Consider the following 21,740-nt stretch of genomic DNA (forward strand, 5'->3'; position numbering starts at 1 on the left):
TATTGGTTTAAATATACATAGAATATAGATGCAAACATATCAACCATGGGACAAATCCAATACAGAAACAGCATTCATTGAGTTAGTCTACTTCATTTCCTTCTCTTATGTTGTTTGAGTTTCAAAACATCTGAACACTGTCACTTAATTCACCCTAAGCATAACATCAAATTGACACAAGGCTAAAAAAAAAAAAAAAATCATCTTGGGGCGGTGTTTAGCTCATTTGTTAGAGCAGCTGCCCCGTGTGCGAAGGCTCAGTCCTTGCTGCAGAAGCCCAGGGTTCGAATCCGACCTCTGGCTCTTTCCCGCATGTCATTCCCCATCTCTCTCTCTCCCCACATTTCCTGTCACCCTTCAGCTGTCTCTATCAAAATAAAAGCTTGAAAAGGCCAAAAAAAAAAATCTTTTAAAAAAAGAAGAGTCATCTTATTTAATGTAAACAGTCATGGTAAAAACATGATTTAACATTGAGTAACAAGAAGCCTCGCAAAGTAATTCAACAACAACTTCTTTAAGGGAATTTCTGTGTGACAGATACAACTCTGACTAGTGAAAGGATTTTACTCCAGACTGTTGAAGGTGAAATCTAGGGCTGTGCAATCAATCGAATTTTGATCACAATTTTGATTTTGTTGTCAAATGATCTCAAAAATCATATAATCGAGTTTAAACGATTTATTTTCCACTTTTCATTACACAATTTCATGCGCAATACATTCCATTTCACGCGGCCCCGCTGACTAACAGGACAGCCCATACTCCCTCACGCAGCTGAAGAGTGAGGAGGTGTGTCGTTTGGTGTTCAAAAACAGTGAGTGAGATTGAAAGCAAATGAAAAGAATCCGACGAGAAGCAGCACCACATAATGTGCAAGATTTGTAACAAGGTAATAGCTGCTCCTCTTGGTAACACTACAAATTTATTCAACCATCTCAAACAAAAGCACAAAGTCACTCACGACAAATGAATAAAGAAACAAAAAGATAAAGTCAGTGCCACAACCAGCAAGACGTCAACGCAAACTCGGTCATCGATCACAGACACATTGTTTAATGCGACTCTTTATCCGACAAGTTTGGAGAGGCACAAGACATTAGGCTACGTTTACACATAGCCGGGTATGTTGAGAAACGAATATTTCCCTCCCTCTGTTTTCCAAAATAACATCGTGCACATAGCATGGTTTTCAAAAAAGTTTTCGTTTACATCAACCCGCATAAATACGCCATCGCGCGGCATCATAACTACACCAAGCCTATGGGCGGCTTGCTTCCATGATCATCGTCAAAGCGAAAGGTAAACATTGGTCGCACTTTTGGCGCATCAGCTGCCTAAAACTCGATTCATTTTCAGAGACGAATTCACCGTTTGTGTGTCAAAGATAGGTACAAACAAAAGGAAATGTCTCTGTTTTTTTAAATACCCGTGTACGTGTAAACGGGGCCTAACAGCTGCCATTGGAAATTTCTTAGCTAAAGATATGCAACCCAATAATACAGTCGAGGGTGAGGGTTTCAAGAAGATGCTTATTGCTTATTGATGCTTATGCTCATTATTATATTTATTTTGTTCTATAAATATAGAGAATTTGCAGAGCAGCTGGATCCATAGTTTATTTTGGATACATTTATGTTTTTCTATGCCTTAGTTAATGTTCCATAAACTATATTTATTTTATTGATTTAATGCTTTATACATCGCAAAACAGCTGTAAAGTATTATATTTGTAGCCAAAATTTATTTTCAATTTCATTTGAATATTTTCCATAAAGAATCAATAACAAAGTGTTTTTTGAGAGAGAGAGAAATGCTGAATAAGTGCATTGTGAAACTCAAAATTAATCATTTGAATAATCGTGATTTCAGTATTGACCAAAATAATCGTGATATTGATTTTTTCCTCTTTAAAGAGCAGCCAACAGAACCCACTTTAGTCTCGGACCTTTGTGTAAATGTATATGTAGTCTTTAATGGACAATAAAAAAGTTCAACTCAGTTTCACAGTATTTTGCTTTGTGCTAGAAACTTGAGTATACAAGTACATAAAACAGATATAATGTACAATCATACACACTGAAAGATGGGCTGCATGGTATGTTTTGTCTCATTCTGTTGGATTTCTTTTTTTTCCCCCAAAAGATACATAATGTGGAAACAAACTTGAGAAGAAAAACAGAGTGGAAAGAATGCACTACAATGAGAGAGACCATTGTTTCCAGCCGGTGTAACCAGCCACATCCACATTTCAGGTTTCATAACTGGACCCGCTCCATCCTGTAACTGTGGAGTAGTTGGGCCCCTCTCTATGCCAAACCCTTCCACCAACAATAAGAAAACCATAATTAGCCCTTAGTACGCCAGCCAGCTTACTACCGGCACTGCCATTCAAGACAAACCTCAACATCTGCAACCAGTGTAGCAGAGAGCTGTTTACAGAGCTAAACAAAACCTAACGTGGATATCATGCAGGGCTGCAGCAACAGAAACGGGTGGCAGCTTCAGATCAGCCTGATGATGGTAATTTTCCAGGCTACCATAAAGCCCTGGCTGCTGACAGGGCCATCTGGTGCATGTTTTCTACAATCTAATGTCATAACTAGTGTTGTTTTAACTGTGTTCATGATTCATACAGTACATGCGCCCATATAACTGCACTGTTTGACCTTTACTGTCAAACAGCATTTTGTTAAGGTGGATAAAATTCCTTTGAACACCAGGAGCTGATATGTGGAGGATCAATAAGGAGCGTATAAGTACAGAGTCACACAGTCATTCTACAGTGCTTATGAGAGAGGCCCTTTGATGCTAAAGAAGGGAAGGAAGTATTCCCCCACATGCAACTGCCAAACGTTAGAGGTTAACATATTCCATGATGGTCTTCATTAAACACATTCTCTGTTGTCTTTGGGAAGTACCAACAATGGAGGCCACACCAGGAATGGGCAACACTGCAAGCGCTTCAGCTGTAGGAAAATCCCTGCAGCATTGTAATAGATCAACCTGCAAGTCAATACATTTTGTGTGTGTGTGTGTGTGTGTGTGTGTGTGTGTGTGTGTGTGTGTGTGTGTGTGTATGCGTGTGCGTGTGCGTGTGTGTGCGTGTGCGTCTTTAACACCACCACACCCTCAACTGTCAGCTGTGATGTCTAACCTGCATCCTGGGGCATGTTCACATGAAATATGTAAGCCTGTAATGGAAACACATGAAAGCTGTCTCCGCCATTTCTGTGAGTAGTGGGGCGAAGAAGGTACTGCAATAAAAAGAAAATGGGATGCATGACAACAAACGTGTTTGTCAAATCACTAAGGCTCGTGGCAGAATCTCTAACAGTAAAGGTTTACTCGTGTGTGTCATGAGTCATAGTAAAACATACAGAGAAAGTTGACTTAACATAAAATGCTTCCAAGTGCTCTGTCTTTTCTATTTTAGAGTCTGTTGTCGTGTGTACTTATACTCTGTCTTTATAATATATTTTAGAGGCTTAATATTAACTGACGAATGTTTGTACAACAGGGTGAAGTCCTGTTCCACATCAAAAACAAATTAAGGTTAATGGGTCTTGACAGCAGTACACCACACTGACAATGGAATTACATAATATCTATTACACAATATCACAAGAAATATGGGTGGTTACGTACGTGAATTCTGTGTGTGTATGTGTGTACTGTTATATTAGGCATACTCCTCTATGATGGCAATGTTTTATGTCTAGAAACAAATATGGTATGTGTAACCTAAATTCTATGGTTACTCTATAACATGCTGCCTGTATTGTAGATATGTGTTTAAGTATAAAAGTTAGTTCGGATTTTAAAAACACCAAATGGATATTTCATAGTTTATTTTGTATGCTTAATGTTTTTGGTTTTATCAGTAATTTGTTCTGGTGGCTTTATGAAGAGTCGGAATATCAGGGTGCATGTTGTCTGATAGTGAAATGTTTTTTTTTTCTAGTGTATAATGCTGAAAAAAATGCTTGCGGTAATATACTGACGTCACTGCAAAGTTTATCAGGCAATATGCAAGCAGCATGTCAACTACAACTGATACTCTTGCATCACACATGCGAGAATATGTAAAAATGCTGTGCACACCACAGAGAACATCACATTTATTACAATTAGCTTGCATTCACCCATTCACACACATAATTATACACTGATGACAGATGCTGTCATGCAAGGTGTTAACTACCCATCAGGAGCGATACAGTGCCTCCTATCTAAAAACGCTCACCCGTAGACACACAGTGACGTCACAGCCATCGGGGGCTTCGAACCAGAAACTCTCCAATTACTTGAACCACAGTTTCGTGGTACTATACAAATTCTACGTATCAATGCCTATAAGGAGGAAAGTCCTTCACACTAACTGACGATGAGTAAGAACAAAAGAAATATAGTGCTACCTACTGAACATGTAGTGAGAGAGACAGATGAGATCACCAGTTCCCACACAGCATTTACTGGAACACAAAGCAACTCTCATACTGGTCGATCTGATGTACAAATACAGTGGTGCATTAGTGTGACATCAGATGAAAGCTTTTAGATTGAGGGGATTAAAATTCCCCGGGTGAGTCCATGCGCAGAATGTTGACTTCATCCCCTGCAATATTTAATTCTTGTGTTAGGATATAGCAAATGACGAGGCTATGATCACATTCCAGCCCTGCATAGCAAGCTCTCCTCTCTTCCTGCAGCCTTCAAGGTCTCCAACCGAGTGATAAATTATTATGTAAATCAAATCTTGCTTTAGCTGAGAACAGGATTTTAATGCCTGTTGCTCACAAGGCCATATCCCTCACCTTTTAGCAAAAGCAACACATTCCAATCACATCCCCAAAGTAATTCACGTGAGAAATATTTTTAATTTAGATTCGATTTTGTAAAGTTTGCATCTGAGCGGCATATACTGTAAATGTATTACTGCAGAGTGCAAGGAAAGGTGGTGGTGAGGCCATGGTGCATGTACAGTAGAGGTTCAACTTCTTGCTAAAGGAAATTTTCAAAGGAATAAAAACAATGACCTAAGAGTTATGGTACATTAAAACGATCCACCCTAAAATGTTATGATGTGTACTTGATTTAGGGTTTCACAATTTAGCTCTAAAAAAAAAAGGAAGAAAAGCAAACTATCCAACGCGACATGACATAAAAGCATTTTTACGGGACAGAGCCTATATATACAGCTGCAGTTATAAAAAGTAACTAAAATGAAGGGTGAGCATATGAACATTTCACCATGTGACTGCAGCCATATGAAGGCACTTACTATTTGTCACTGCAGTGTGATCTTAGACAATAAACATCACAAAAGACTATGGATGCAATATTAATCTTTGCATGAAAATAGTCCAATATCTCCCAGTGAATCTACTATGCTCTGGTTTTGTTTGGCAGCCAGTGGCACTGGAGGTGTTGCAGTCAAACAATGAATTTAGTATCTACAGTACTGGTCAAAGGTTTGGACACACATCAATGTTTTTTCTTTATTTTTGTTACTTACTTTTTCTTTATTGTAGAGTAACACTGCAGAGAGAAAAAAACTATTCAATAACATGCAGAGGTGGTAAACAAAAATATTGTAAACAAAGCTAAATACGTTTTAGATTCTTCAAAGTACATTGTAGAATATAATAAAAAGAAAACACTCAATAAGAAGGTTAACATTAAATGCTCAAAGCATGGTTAGATATTAGAACAAGAAAACCATTTAAATGTAACTCAGGATCAATCACAAATCACAAATTAAGAAATATAAAAGGTTTGTAATGGCCTTCATAAAGTATAGTACCAAGACTTGCAGACAAGACAAACAGAAGACATTTCATCACTTGAAGTGTTCTGCAGGCAAGGGTGGAAAAAATATACACTCTTAGCTGACAAGAAACATTTGGACTGCATAAGTTTTTTTAAAAACCTTTCCCCAATCGACTTATTACATAACAAAAAAGTATTGTGGATAACATATGTGGAAATACATCAAAAATATTGCTGTGGTGGGACTTTTATTTCAATCCAATCAACAAATCAGAGTCTGCATATACCAGATACTGTATGTGCTTTAGGTAAAGTTACCTTAAGCTTGTATTCAGAGGCAGTGTATCAATCATTTCATAGACTTGTGACTTAAATAAACTTCTTCTTCTTCTTGCATTCTTCGGTTACCATCTGTCTGCCTGAACATGCACCTTTCTCATGTGAGCCACTCATTTTCCAAAACAGCTGTTGCAAAGTAAATGAGATGAAATTTGTGGGTAAGAAGCCAGAAATAATACACTAGCACATTGTTAGTCAGAGAATCTGTATGCAGAGGAGTGGGGGGTGTACAGGGAGTCGTGTGAACCTCTGCACATGTAACTGGTCATGTATTTTTCTGGCTCCTTCCTTGCTTGAGTATGGTAATTTGTACAGCATATAAATGATACAGAATTTAAACTTATTATAGAGTACAGTCTGCCATGGTATTATTCCGAGTACTGAGAGTGATTTTAAAGCCCTCATCCAACTTTCCACCTTATATGCCAACAGGTTATCGGCAGGTTGCAAAATTAACACCAGCCAAATGGTTAGTAAATGCTCAAATTTTACCAGCTGCTTTTTTGGCTGGCAAGTCAAGCACATCTACCAGCCATCTCCGTGTTTTGACAGCATTTGGCTGGAGCTAATTTCTTCTTAGTACATGCAAACATGGGCACCAAAAATGCTGCCAATATATGTAGCGGATTAAATTGGTTTTCAAGTGTCCACTTCTCTTGTGTGGACTCTCCATGACACTGGGTGTGCATGCAGGGAGGAGTCAGTCTGTCTGCGTAGCTTAACAGCTGCCTGGCTCTGGTTCAAACACAGAGGACCAATGAGTGTTGTCAAACACACCCTGTTCGCACACCCTCACGCACACTTACATACACTACAACGTCCAGCCAGAGCCAAACAACACAGCTAAAGTGTTGGTGATGGCAGCCAATACGTACCTGGCATCTCTCAAAAAACGACTGATAAGTTGCGCTCTCGCCAAGTACTTAAACCATGCCCCGCACTTAAAACATTTAAAAGTGCTCCAACAATGTTACTTGGGGTCTATCTGTATAGAGCTTTGACCGGTGAGTGTTGCATGACAGTGTTTCCATACAGGCATTAGGTATTAGAAATACTACTCATTTGTGCCTTGATCAAGGCACAAGCATCAGAAGTAAAGCTGGTCCACGAGTGCTGAGCAATAGCTGCTGTAATATATACATCAGGTTAGGACAGATCAAATAGATAAGACACATCTCCTATAAATATTCTAACCTGTGCAGTTTCACATCCCCAACTACGTCAGCTCAATGTTGATGGAGTAAGTCGGTGGCGTAGATGTGTAGAATTGCATGAATAACTGGGCACCAAAATAATACATGTGTAACAGGGAAAATAAACGCTGACTGTATATGCTATAAGCGCTGCATGGCATGGCACACTCAGCTAAGCCTTCAATTACAGCTGTCAAGCAGCAGAGAGGTCAGACGGTGGGAGTGACGCAGAAGGAGCACAGAGGGATCTCATTACCTCAAATGCCTCCAGGGAGCTATGGATGACTGGAGTGGATGGAGCCTGAGGATTTAACTAATAGCATCCTTGTCTCCTTACTAGTGTCTTCATTATCTTATCATTTGTGCTCCCATGCTGCCTTTGCATACAAGCGACATCCAACTTGAACAGCTTTAGCATGAGCCTCTTTAATCCACCTCATGGTGGTCTTTACATTGGCTCTGTCCCTTCCGATGGCACACCACACTCGCTGACTCTCAATGGAGGTCTTGTCTGTGGCAGCCTTACAGTATGTGGCCTGGCTAGAGTTACACATTTTGTAAAAGCCGCCCCCTATGTTTTGCCTCCATGTGCCAAGGAATGTGCAGGAATGTCTGCATGCAGCAGCACCCTTCCTGGCGTTTCTGTGGCTGAGTGGGAAGAAGATTTTTGGCACTTGATTTCTCAAAAGGAACTGGCTTGAGATGACTGGAGTTTCACTGCAGCCCCTCCAAAATGTGAGTCACAGTCTCACTCTGTGCTGCACATAGGAAAATCCAGGTGTGACCCTAACAAGAACTTCAAAAATGATTCAGCACCGGAGGCTTAGTCAGACTCTTAGTCCTGTGTTAATTTCCGATTAGATATTGACTTGAAGCAAGACTGCATAGAAGTTACCATTTCTGCAACTGATTTTCAATAGTTAGAAATTCTGGACAGTTGTACAAGTGTATTTGTTAGGATTACATTACTTATGATCAAAAACTAGAAAGTCGACAACTTTGCTACCAGCCAAATATCAAGCAAGACATAGCAACCAGCTAATTACTCACTAGTCCAACAGCAAGAAGCCCAGCTCAGCAGTTGCAGTTTTTCATTAAGCTCTTTCAAACAACTAAAAGTCAGTCCCAGATTTACAGATTGTTTGGCAGCTTCTTGCGCAGTCATTCTCTCCTCTTTCTTTTTTGTGGGCAAGTTTTTCCTCACTCAAACTGAGGGTCTAAGGACAGAGGGTGCTACTCCCTGTACAGATTGTAAAGCCCTCCGAGGCAAATGTACTTTGTGACTTTGGGCTATACAAATAAAATCTGATTTAATTTGATTTTAGCTTCCTCCATCACTGTCCTCACCTGGCTCCCCATCTGCATTCCCCCATGCCCTAGGCCTGAGAACATCCTCTTCCCGGTGGTCCAAAACAACAGTGGTTCAAACACTAATGTTCCCCCATTGCTCCGAGCTGACAGTCCGGGCACAAAGTTACATAGCGGCACAAGACAAACATACAGGGTACTGAGTGGGAATGACAGAGGCACCATACAACAGATTATAATTCACTGTAAAATCTGTTATTTTATGGTATAAAAGTTACATACAAAATGGAGCTTTAGATAATAAGTGTGGAGATATTAAGGCTGTGACGATAACTGCATGACTGTAAAACTGCAGTCACTTAACTGTGGATATATGTTGCTTTTTCACCACAGTATAAAAAAAAATCCATGTAATCACAGCCAGAGGTGATATTCTATATTTTTGTTACTGTCAACAAATCCCATAAAAATAACAAAACCAACAATGAGTTAGTCAGTCTGTCAGTCTTTCTGACCTCCCCAGCCTGTCTGTGGCTCTCAGCCCTATTTATTCCAAATTTGGACATCAATGTTAAGAAGATGGTCACAAAAATGTAATTTCATTCTCAAAAGTCTAAATAATTTCCTGAAGCAGTTGGGTTCTGTAGCATTTAACAACTGTTTCTTAAACAGTTGGAGATAGTTTGGGGACTAATCAAACTTGGTTTAGGTCATTTCAGGTTATTTGTTGACAAGAAAAAAATGTAGAATATCACCAGACACATCCTTTAATTCATAAAAATACATACACCCCTCTAAGATCCTAAACCCTAAAAATGTTTATACAACTGTAAAAAAGACCATTGCTGAACCAAGTGCAAACACCACCAGTAGAAACCACATTAATCAAATTAAACGACCAGGACAATTTATTTGGTGCAAGCTTTTGACCAAACTGAATGTCAAGTGATCAGTTTCAACTTTCTTTTTAAACATGACCTTACTTGAAACTGCTTGAAGAAGCAGCTTTGGGCATCTTGTGCAGTCAGCTTTGGAAAAACTGGGATTTCCCTAATCGCAAAATAAACCAACAACATTGTTGTTCATAACCTTCCAAGTCTTCACTGCCCACCTTGTATTGAGACACACACACTTTCTTGCATCACATGGCTTGATTTCATCTGAAAGAGGAACACAGAGAGCTTTTTTTGGTCACTATTACTGTCAGCTGTCAGCAATCACTGACCGACATCTGAGTTTCAAATAATCTATAGCAATATTGCCTCATTTTTTTAAGCCCAGAAGTTTCAGAATATTGTAAATTAACCAACAGCCAAGCACATTTTCCGACAAGTTCTACAATTATATCCCTCCTACTCTTTTTGCACTCTTCACCTTTCTGCTTTCCTCTCTCTGTTTCTCTTGTCAATTCTCCAAATCTGAATTTGTTTCTACAGAGCTCCAACTTCAAATAGGCGCGCAGGTTTTTTAGTGCTCTGAGAGCTGTGCTGCGCGAAGGCCGACCGTACCCTGTGACTTACAGTCGACCGCACACCGTCTCACTTCCTTGGCAACTGTGACTCATTTCCCTAACAACGCTGCAAGGACAGCTTCACAAAAAAGGGAACCTGCAGCCACTGTTCAATTAGTCACAAATGGATGCTGTTATGAAAGCAGCCAGTGATTTTAAGTTATGTCAGGACAAACAGTGATCTCATTAGGATAGATAAGCACAGATGCAGATAAGAAACAAACATTTAATGTTGATTTATGGACACGCCCTTGTAACGAGCAGCGAGTGTCCCTTAAAGGCTGTAAATCCTTTTGTCGTATACTGTCAAAAAAAAAGAGATGCAGCCTCAACACGTAACACAAACCATTTCTGCTCAGCAAAAACTTTTTTTTGTATAATTATATCAACTGGGAGACAGGATAATATTACAGGATATGTTGGCTAAGTATAATTCATTAATGGAGCAGCATCCTTTTGACTCGATGCGACATCTGAGCCTAAAGCTTTTGGCCGCTCCACTGGACCTCTGCATCCTGAATGGTGATGGCAGCGGTGCATGTGAACAGCCTCACAAAAGACACAGTGAGAATGTGTGTGTGTGTGTGAACAGCCTCACAAAAGACACAGTGAGAATGTGTGTGTGTGTGTGTGCGTTAGGTGGCACGGCAGTGGAAACTAGATCTTTTAAAAGACAAAACAAGGTCAAAAGGGTGCATCAGCAAAGCAAGGAAGTGACTACAGCATCTGGGGATAATAAAAAGCTTACTTTACATACAATTTTTAAAAAGTATGATAAAGTAAGGGCTGACACCCCCTGGTGGGTTGGTCGGTCGCTGGTGTTACCTTCAAAAGGAGAAAAGAGCTTCTTAATTTATTATTTTCAGGGATGGGAGGGATGATGACAGACCTCATGTACTGTATTTGAGTGATAGTCTAGAGATTGTGTTAGAAATAACATAACTTAAGAAATTCACTTCAAATATATTTAACTCAAATGTGGTTCTGTTTTAATAATTGTAAGACAGTATAGTATAAGTCAGGAAATCGAAGCACCCCATTTTCAAAACTTTGAACTCACCCCAACCTAATGGAGACTGCCAGTCCTAACTTAACAGTTACTGAACATTATTTTCAGTAATATTATTTTGACAGCAACTTCTGTACATATTTTACTACACACTGCTCTCATAACAAAGCCTAATGCCAATCAATGTTGGATAACGCTGCAAGTTTCGCCATGTTCCCATAGTGTTTATTTTGTTTTTTTAGCGCGCTAATCATGGCTCTTGCCCCCCCTCCCAATCGATGAATCGATTGGCTGTAGAGTAGGCAGAAGATTTCCTTGACTTTAGCCATAGATAAAAACCCAACGCAACATCAATAATGCAAAATCAATAACGAGCACATCTAAATTCATGGACTATTTAAACTGAGGAGAAAGAAGAGAAAAAGAAGACTTTGGTTTTTCTGCTCTCCTCCAGCAGGTCACTCCATAACTGAGGGACCTGAGCAGAAAAGGCCAAGCCACCTGTAGTGACCAGCTGCAACATCACAGAACCGTGCCCGCTTGAACTTAGGGGTCACTCCGACAGCTTATATGACATGCTGCCATTGATTTAAACAACAAAAACAATGGTCTGCATGGAACAGAAATAAAAAGCTGCTCGCTAAATGTTCTGTACACCGCTCTTTGCCAGTAAGTGAGAGAAGAGATTTAGCACCACCCGAATTTAGCAAGTCAGTGTATTTTGCCAACCGGGGTATAATGAAATCTTTTTCACATTAATACCCTTTAATTTCCACTTGCAGATGGAGCAAAATGCTCACAGTGTGGAGCCTGTCATTAAAGAGAGCAGAGCGCTGCAACACTAGCAGGATGAGGTGGACAAAACACAGCGGAGGACAGTAAAGAAAGAATCCGATTTCAATCTGCTTTACTGATCTATTAAAATATGCCTGGATCAGCCTGATACTGCTCTTTAGGACTGGCTCGGGTGTCCCTACATATAATAACCCTACTGCCATCCAACCTCTATCCATTATATACTCATTTTATCCCCGGGTCTCCACTGTACTGGATAGGTTCTCTACCAAAGAGTCAATCCTGGCTAATAAAAGAGTACCATGCTGAAGCAGTAAAGTGCCATGCAAACGCTACACATTTCAAGAGAGAGTGCAGATATTTATACAATAACAACACAAGACAGGATCCACAAAGTACCTATCACTCTTACTGAGATCATCATGAGAAGGCAATCTTTTTAGATAAAGAGTATTAATAGAATACGTCTTCAAAAATTAAAACTCACCAAAAAAATCCATCAAAAATCTTCAAGATGGGTAAACGCAGAGTTACAAAGATTCTTTATTCTTGTGCATGAGAGCGGTTTACCTGCTGTACTGCAACAAATTCCTCTTTCCATTTCGTGTCCTCAGTTACTAATGTCTTTCACAGGTAAAGCCGTTTTTCCGTTCTAAAGTGAGTTTTGCAAACTCCGCGTCTCATTGGCACTTCTCCAGATGGGGTGCTCTCATAAGTATTACATAATGTCCTTGAACCACAGCAAGTACAAAAAAAAATAAAAAAAAATACTGAAATTGAAATGGGGAAAAAAGAGAGAGCAAGACACCCACACATCTGCACCATCCACACTCAAACGAGCATTCACAGGAGGATTCATACTTCGACTCATACTGACTGCAGGGTATTTCAACGTTCCGCACAGCATTCGATCTAGAAGTGCGCCACACAAGGTTATTATCTCCGCCGTGTAGATTATGTTTTCAGCGTGTTTTTTTTGTTTGTCTTTTACGTAAAACTATGGCCTGATCTTCATGAAACTTGGTTGAAGGATTCAATTTTGAACACCTGTCTATTAACGTTATCACGAAACCACATGAAGATCCATCTTGTGTTCAAACCACAGTTGTTCACACCAATCAGCGTCTTTTGTCAGCTGCAGTGTTACCTACAGGTGTGGTTTAACACTAGGTATAGGATGGGGATGATGTGTGAGAAATAACTGTTTGGTTGAAAAACAACAATGGCAGCTGCTGAATTAGTTTAGTGTAGATGCTGCTAGCATTGGTTATACCAGAACTGAAGAGAATTTCTTCACTGAAAGAAGAGCGAAGAACGGCACTGAAGGCTTTTCTCAATGGAAAAGATGTTTTTTCGCTCTTATACTGACTGGTTATAGTAAGAGTTCTAGCCTACGTTATATGGTTAGATGGTGATAGCAGGTGATTGGACAAACAATGCTCGCGCTCTAATAAGGCATCTGTAACAGCACCAAGCCTGTCTCAAGCGGCTGCTCGGTTTTTAGCACTTCCACATTGGTTTCATTTCCCAGCCAAGGGAGGGTGCAGCTTGACCATGACTAAACATACAACAAAAAACAAGAGCCACCACAAACAAAACAACTCGCTGGTTGTCTCTGTGTACCCATCTAGTGTTATATGCATCCATGTGGCTCAAAGCCTTTTACAGTCAACACATTATCTTACCCTAGAGCATTATACAGGATTCAGTCTGAATGTATGATGGATTGTATCTTTTTGGTTATAAATAAATGATTCACTTTGAGTGTGTGTGCTTATGCTGAAAGTCATTTTTTCACCAAACTGCTGGAGGCAAATCGTAATTAGTGTTTTCACACAAGGCCTGGGGGCGTGGAAGGTGCCCAGGAAATTGAACAATTTAACAGACAATAGGCTGAAGAGGCATTTCTCTAATGGCACTCCAAATCATCCCATCTCAGCGGCACTGATCCACTCCAAACAGCAGAAGTAAAGGAGGGCATAGCTTTTTATGACCCCTCGAGAGCTTTCCCGAGCGAGATACATTAGCAGTCTTGAACAAGTGTGACTGAAAATTAGAGGCTGTCAATAGAGTATTGGATGTGTATACTATACAGACAGGGTGCTACAGCGCTACCATTCTTTGTAGCATGAGTGAGTACACCCAAATAGCCACTTAAAAGGGTGAAAGGTCATTCTTGATTTCACTTCTGCTTATAGACCATGTATTATCTTTGTTGGCCTTCCACCTTTTATTGCTTTGAAAAATTTTGAAGTATAAATACTTATTGGCAGAGCAGCCGACCCATGTGCGAAGACTCAGTCCTCGCTGCGGAAGCCCAAGGTTCGAATCTGACCTGTGGCTCTTTCCCGCATGTCATTCCCCGTCTCTCTCTCCCTGCATTCCTGTCACTCTTCAGCTGTCTATCAGAAATAAAGCTTGAAAAGGCCAAAAAAAATCATCTTTAAGAAAAAAAAAAATGCTATTATAAATTCAACAACACTCATTTCTCCAGACATGCTCACTCGCAAAAAACAATGTAGGGTAATAAATGGCTACCAAGGTGTTCAGTTAAAACATGTACAGAGATTCTGCGTATAAAGACGAATTGTCAAATTATTGAGTGTTTTATGAATTGGTACACAAAGCTCTTCAAATCCCCTTAAATAGCAATGTTTTTGGGGGGCCCTGATGGTGTAAGGGTAAAGATGTCGCCCACAAACCGGCCAGGGACCTGTTTTGCATTGCTTTCCTGTCATTATCTGTCTCTTTCAATTTCTCTCTCCCCACTGTTGGCTATCAAACACAAATAATTATGAAAATAGGCCATTTCCTGAGAGGAACCTTGCCCAGGATGTGCAGAGTTGCATATATACATATACATCAGCCTAAATATGCTGCCAATAAAAGAACATCTGGTGCTCATCATGTAAAGATGCACAACTTTAATTTGAATCACAATTATTCATAAAATAATCACATTCTATATATAAAATTATTATAAAAAGTTGCATCAGGTTTAGTTTTGTACAATATGTCTACTTGTGACACTACTTGTCACTAGGGCAGTGTGATGTCTCCTGAAGTAATCCTACGTGTACCCAGAAATATTCTCTACTACTACACGTTGTTCAATGTAGCAACAGGTCAAACTTAACTGGAATTTCAGGCGTCTCAGACAAACACTGTACAACAACAGCATGTCTGCACTCAAAGAAAGCCCAGACCCGGGGAGAAGATCCAAACTCTACACAGAAATTCCCTTAAACAGCCGAGCCAGGTTCAACCCCCAGGACCTCCTTGGTGAGAGAGGCACTGTACTGCCCCCCGAAATATTCAGTGCCTTGGAAATTGTGTATATTTCTGCTAATTGGTCCCTTTCGATCTTGTAAGAGATTTGTTTAACAATGACACTTTGTTTTTGTGATTTAGATTATCAGAAGTACTGCATAGGTTTTGGAGGACTCCAGACACAAGTGTATATAAACTAAAACCACTGAAAAAACAATTGGCTGCACCAGTGATGGCTAGTGTTATATAGGAGAATAGTCCTAATATCAATTGTTTTGTGCTGTACATTTACAGATATTTCATTTTATTGTGACATGCACTTTTTACGTGTTATCTATCAAGTTTGCAGTATCTTAGGATGAGACTGACTGTGGGGAATATGTGATGCCAAGGCTTTCCTCAGTCAGTTATGATTCTTTTTAAAGTTTCAGATTTTAGAAGCATGAATTTGCATGATTACAAACTGACAAAGAGACTTGTCTTTCAAATAATCAAGAGGTTAAAGGCAGAATGAGCAGTTAACATAAAGAAAAACATCAGATGATCAGATTCCACTGGACAGTTACACACATAGAGATTGTGTCTCCCGCAGATGTGATGACGTCAATGACAGAAACCCTTGAACCTTAAGTTACTTTAAAGTACCCGGCCCCAGTGGCGTCTTGCTCATATTGGTTATTTTTCTACAGTGGGGAAGCTTCCTATGGTTTCACAGCACAATTTGGGGGAAATCCTGGGAGTGAGAGAAAGAGAAAGCCATCAACTAAGTAAAGGTCATCTCCACCCTACACTCCAGCCTTGAACGCTTAGTGAGTATTGAGATGAGGTAAGGTAAACTTTAAATAGATCAAACGACCTAAAGCAGCGTAAAAACAATCCAGACATATTAGTGGAAATGAATCACTAGGCAATGATCTGGTGACCAATGTTTTTGCTCTGTTTTCATACCTGTATTTACATCTGTGCTATGTTAAACACTGACGTGTCGTCAAAAAGTGCTTTATGAATACATTGTGTCAGAGGTAATTTTGAGGTGATGCTTAAAGTGGCCACTGTGTCTTCTTAAACAACTCAAATACAACACTGAGTGATTACTTCGTACAGGTAACTTTTTTTTTTCTGTTAAGTTTGACGTCTCTCTTAATTTGCATGAAAAAAAAGCAGCGCATGAAGGGGGAAAGAGAAAGAAAACACGCGTGGCAAAGGTTGTGCTAAAGAAGGATTACTGCTGATCTCTGGCTCGAAGCACCAGAGTCGGAGTTAATGAGTCCGATTAGTCCCCACTGATTGTTCAGCGATTAGCACACTGTCCACCAAGACGAACCCTTCTCATTTCAAGCCTAAGGAAAAGAGAGAGAGAGACAACAGAGAGCCTTCCTGGAAGTGGTTTAGAGAAAGTGAGGATGAAAGATGAGAGACAAAGGAGAGGGGAAATGGGAGAGCAGGGGGAAAACTTCGGCTTTATAAGTGCCTGGAAGCATTTGGAAAACATCATGGGGTCTAATGACAGCAGAAAATGCCCATTATGTGAGCAACCCTGCATGTGTGTGTTTTCTGTTTCGAGAAGACAGAGGCATTTCTCTGCAGAGACAGAGATCAGTAGAGAGAGGTAGCGTAGGTTTATCCTGATAGATCACACATGCTTAAAAAAAAAAAAAGCCATTTGGGTATTGCGTGCAGGTTTTTAGATATGGCCTTATGCTTTTCCGTGATGGTATAGTTCTTTCTAACCTGTATAACGGTTTAGCTACAGAGAAAGAGATACTGTGAGCTGTAGAAGTAGAGTGCATGTGTGTGTGTGTGTGTGTGTGTGTGTGTGTGTGTGTGTGCCTGATAGATGGTGTCAACTCTACTTCTAAAGAAAACCTGCAACAAGTCACATTTCCTGTGGAGGTTCCCCATATTTCCTGTCAAGGTCACTTTCATTGTTAAGCTAAGACAGAGAGTATGTATGGTGGACTGTGAATGTGTATGCATGTACCTGAATGAATGTATGAGTGTGTGTGTGTGTGTGTGTCTGTGTGTTTTTTTGGTAAGCCACTCAGGTTGAATGAGGTATAAAAATAACAAACTTCACCACTAATGAGTCTGTTTGGTATAATCGTAATAAAACTCAAGAGGAGCCAAACTAAACAGACCAAGCACTTCTTCCTCTTTCATTGGTTTAGAAGAGAAAAGCACTTGTTAGTCAGCAACCACGGCCAAAGCCTGGTCAGATAAACAGTGCACCGAGGGATACAGACTGACGATAAAGATGCCTAAATCGATGCGCATTAATCCACAAAAGCCTAAACGATCTGATTCACTTTGTCCCAGGGACTCCGAATGCGTCACACTTTTTCTGTTTTACTCTGAACAGCGCAGGCTGTGATGTGATTTGAAAAATAAAGATCTAAAATAAATGTTCAGGGTTTTGGACAACCCTGACTGACAGACCCCTTAAAGTATTTAAACCTCACTTTAGGAACCGCTACTTTATACCACCTATATGGTCAGCTGAGGCTGCATGACAGAGGAAAAAGAAACACAAAACAACTCTACCACTGGTTATTAAGAGACTCGTCACAAAACAACAGTGAGCATAGTAGACTCTGGCGTCACTCTAAACAGTAAAGATCTGTCCCGGGGTTTGTGTTTTTTTTGTTTGTGTGTGTTCTCGTGTGTCTCTGCTGCACAGTTCCCAACAGACAGTCCCTGTCCAGATTCATCAAAGTGTAAAATTATTCTGATAACATGCACAATCACAACAAGCTTCCCATCATGTCAGAATGAGATACATCACAGCATCACAATGGATAGTTGCACACCAAAGGCAAATGCCAATGTATGTGTCACAATATAAATTACAGCCTTTCCATGAAAGGACCTAGGCATCGCAGTGGTGCATTGATCCACTGATCCATGACCAAGAATCTAACCCCAGCCTACTGTAGTGCCACTCTGTGGTCTTGTGCCTATTATACTATGAAAAAAACAAGCTCCTGGGGTGTCGTTTAGCTCAGTTGGTAGAGCAACCGCCCTATGTACAAAGGCTCAGTCCTTCCCACGGCAGCCCAGGGTTCAAATCCGACCTGTGGCTCCTTCCTGCATGTCATTCCCCATCTCTCTCTCCCCACATTTCCGGTCACTCTTCAGCTGTATCTGAGCAAAAATGCACAGGGTTCAAAATCAATTGAGAGAGCAGTTGGGGCATTGATTTTGAAGTATGGAGCTTGTTTGTTTTTAAGCTTTATTTTTGATAGAGATATTTTTGACAAACAAGTTTTGCAATACTCATTATTTAAGTACATTTGAATTTAATGCTCTGTGCTGACTAGATAATTAAAATCTGTCCTCTGTCCTCATTACAGAAAAGCAGTTACTGGTAACCCCACAGACTCTATTTACCAAGGCAGAATTGACAAAGGGATTAGTGTAATCATCCAAATGATACATGTACACACACACGCACACGCCATGGATGTCATCCTCGTGCAGATGGTGATTTATTAATGTGCCCTGCATTTTATCACCTAATCCCAGGGTTTACACGTTTTTCATTCTTCTATTCTTGGCTAACAGAAAACAGTTTACAGTCAGTGCAAACAATATTAGGCTGGAGCAAACCGCTTTAATCAGCAGAACTGCATTTTCTAGTGAAGAAACACATGTCATATGATGTTTTCACAAGACATCTGCACGGCTACACAATCTCGTATTGCCGGTAAGAGAAGCTTCAGGATTTCCTTTCATTCAACAGCTTAAACTGCATGACAATATCAAGTCCACTTTCTCTTTAGTCATAGAACTGCTGTAAATCATGGCCGATGTTTAAATGAGGGTTGGGCAAGTGAATTAAAGAAAAAATATAAATATAATTTTTCACATTTTATAGCCTGAACGGTTAATCTATAAATCGACAAAACAATCAGCAGATTAATCAGTGATAAAGATGATCATTGGTTGCGGCTCTATAATTCATCATAGCACAGACAGACTGCGAATATGTTGTGTTGTGGTATAGTAATAAAATAATAATGTAAGAAAACTAGGTGGATTGCAATAGGTAGATGATTTGTTTGCATAGTCAACATATTGTTGTTCAGCTAAATCCAACCATTACAATCTGTCTATTGGTTCTCCGTTCACAATGGTAAGATCAACAGACCTACAACACTGTATGCATAAAAAAATATGTTTGATACTGTTGGTTTAATAAAAACATGAATCAATGCGACACTGACCTCAAGCCCCAGTGTTGTTAGAAAACAAGCTCTCCACAGCAACAGCATTATATATTTACCTTCAAGATAGCCATAACACTATGGTTCACAACAGCCACTGTGATGTACTGACAAAAACCCACCACTTCAAAACCTTTTCTTCAGTATAAAGTAGTTCCAATGAAAAATGTTGACAGTGAGGTCTTTAGATTATCCAGTCCAATCCCACGGCACAACACCACATGCACACAAAGTCAGAACTTCACTTGCTTAAACATTAAAGCCATCTGTGACGCAAAGACTGAAGGAAAGACCAGCGTTAGGACCACATATGAATTAGCTTCAACACCAGTTAAGTACAAGCTGCAGTTAAAACCGGAACATTTATAGACCTTTGGTATTTCAATTGCTCAAAATATCTTGTTTTATGTGGCAGTTTTTACAAAGAGACTAAAAAAAAAAAAAAAAGGTCACTCTGAAATGAAAGGGTACAAACAGAGGCGCCAGTCCTGTTGAACCCATGAGCATTATGTTCTCGGAAGAGATAGGAAGAGATAAACTCTTTCAAGTCAGTATCTTAGCAGCAGCACTTTTGCATACTTAACACAAAAAAAAATCATTTCCTGCCCTGTAAACATTTTGGGGTCAGGCTTAGTTTGAAGAACACCAAGTCACAGATACAAGACAACACATATGACTGAAAAAAGAAGAGTGGAGAAATGGAAATGTGCATGAAACTCTGCAGAAGACACACCAGCATAGTGTCACATACACTGTGCAGGTTCACAGATAGTATCTAGATTTTAATGAGAGTGATATGAATCCATTAAAGACATTTGACTACCATATTACCGAACAAACACCCTCATCGGATTTACAGAGAAGTGTCGAAGTGAAACACCGGCAGCTAAATTCAAAGTGAGCCACAGCAGGTAGCCTCGTTGTTAACTGGTAACCCGAAATGCACCAAACTCAACATCAGACTGTGGGTGACATGAGCAGACAGGTGAAAAAACACCGAAAGAAACTGAAAACTGGTAAGAAAACACACATTTGGTGAAACATCACCTTCCACCCAAATGTAAAAGCTCTGACAACTTTTTGGACAGAGAAATCCGTCTTTGTTTTTAAAATGAGGAAACAATTAACCTCTCCTTGAGACGAGAACAAAAGCTTCCAGGTTGTAAAGTTTCACCTGGGGTATATATTGTATAATTAAACAAAGTTTCACTGTCTTACCTGACAGGTTTTTAATAACGTCTCGTGGACATAAATGTACACAGATGACTTATGGATGCGGTGTTGGGAGCGCGTGCTGTGGTCCCCCGTGCAGCCTCTCCAACTGTCAGTCCGCGCGCTGCTCGGAGCTCAGACGCCCCTCCTCCATCTCTGTCAGGCACCACTCACGCGCGCGTTTACCACCACACTCACGCGCATTTTTTTCCCCCCCCCCCCCCGCTTTTTTTTTTTTTTTTTTTTTTTTTTGACACACGCACACCACACTTGTGCGTGTTAAATTAAGTCACGGTGTGGGGGGACTTTACCCGTGAAGCTATTGACCCTATGACACAGAGTGGAAAAGGTGTCTACCACTGCATGCACTGCATATCTTACACACTGCCTTTAAACAACCGCAGCTGTAGTGCTGAGAAATGACGGCTCGAGTTGCAGTCTGGACTTCAATGTGTCAGAAGACAGAAGATGAAACTTTCACAGCAGTGAGCGTTATATCCTGTATCCGCGGTAGCCATTGCAGAGTAATGGTATATAATGTATTATTGCTGGCTCCTTTCACTGTGGGTGAATGTTGTATATACAGACTTGGAGCGATGGCTCCATCTACAGGCTAGTTGTTGCAATGACAGAGGGGCATTGACATCATGAAGTGAGATAGAGATAGTTCAAATAAAAATAAAATCAAAATCATCTCCCTTTCATAATGTGAGTAGACAAGCCACATATTAACTTGCACCACACCTCCCCGCGGTTTATCCTATTTCAAAATGTAAGACTCATTTATATGACCTCTAATGTTCATGGATCCACCTGAATAAGCTCAGTTTCAGTGACATTTCAGGCTGCCTGTGGAGGGGTTTGTCCGATCTGACCATGATTGCTGCAGGTCTCTGCGTATTTTGGCACACACTTTAAGATTTGCAGCAAACTCTGGATTTAGACACGGAGGGATCAGTGACAAGGTCCTTTTTAGGGTTTTAATGGCTACAATGTTGGCCGTTTTCTCCCCGACTGCTGTTAACATGTCACTGTTTTAAGAACTGGCCACGTGGGTTTTCACAGGGTACTCCTGTTTCCCCCATTTATGGATGGATGGATGGATGGATGGA

The 21,740-nt window shown here is 40.2% G+C and overlaps 1 protein-coding gene across 3 annotated transcripts in view; it reads right to left on the reverse strand.

The window, feature by feature from the left end:
- The window catches only part of adcy7 (adenylate cyclase 7), a 53,284-nt gene extending 32,463 nt beyond the window's left edge, over positions 1-20,821 (reverse strand). For 2 of the 3 annotated variants that reach the window (XM_010757311.3, XM_010757303.3), the window contains exon 1: positions 20,635-20,821. The gene's annotated coding sequence lies outside the window, so the exon portion shown is untranslated. Of the gene's footprint in view, positions 1-5,515; positions 5,539-20,634 lie in introns of all 3 variants that reach the window. The other variant, XM_019274315.2, reaches the window with a different exon arrangement.
- Between the last annotated feature and the right edge of the window lie 919 nt (positions 20,822-21,740).

This window comes from Larimichthys crocea, chromosome VIII (assembly GCF_000972845.2).
Source record: "Larimichthys crocea isolate SSNF chromosome VIII, L_crocea_2.0, whole genome shotgun sequence".
Lineage (NCBI taxonomy): Eukaryota > Metazoa > Chordata > Actinopteri > Sciaenidae > Larimichthys > Larimichthys crocea.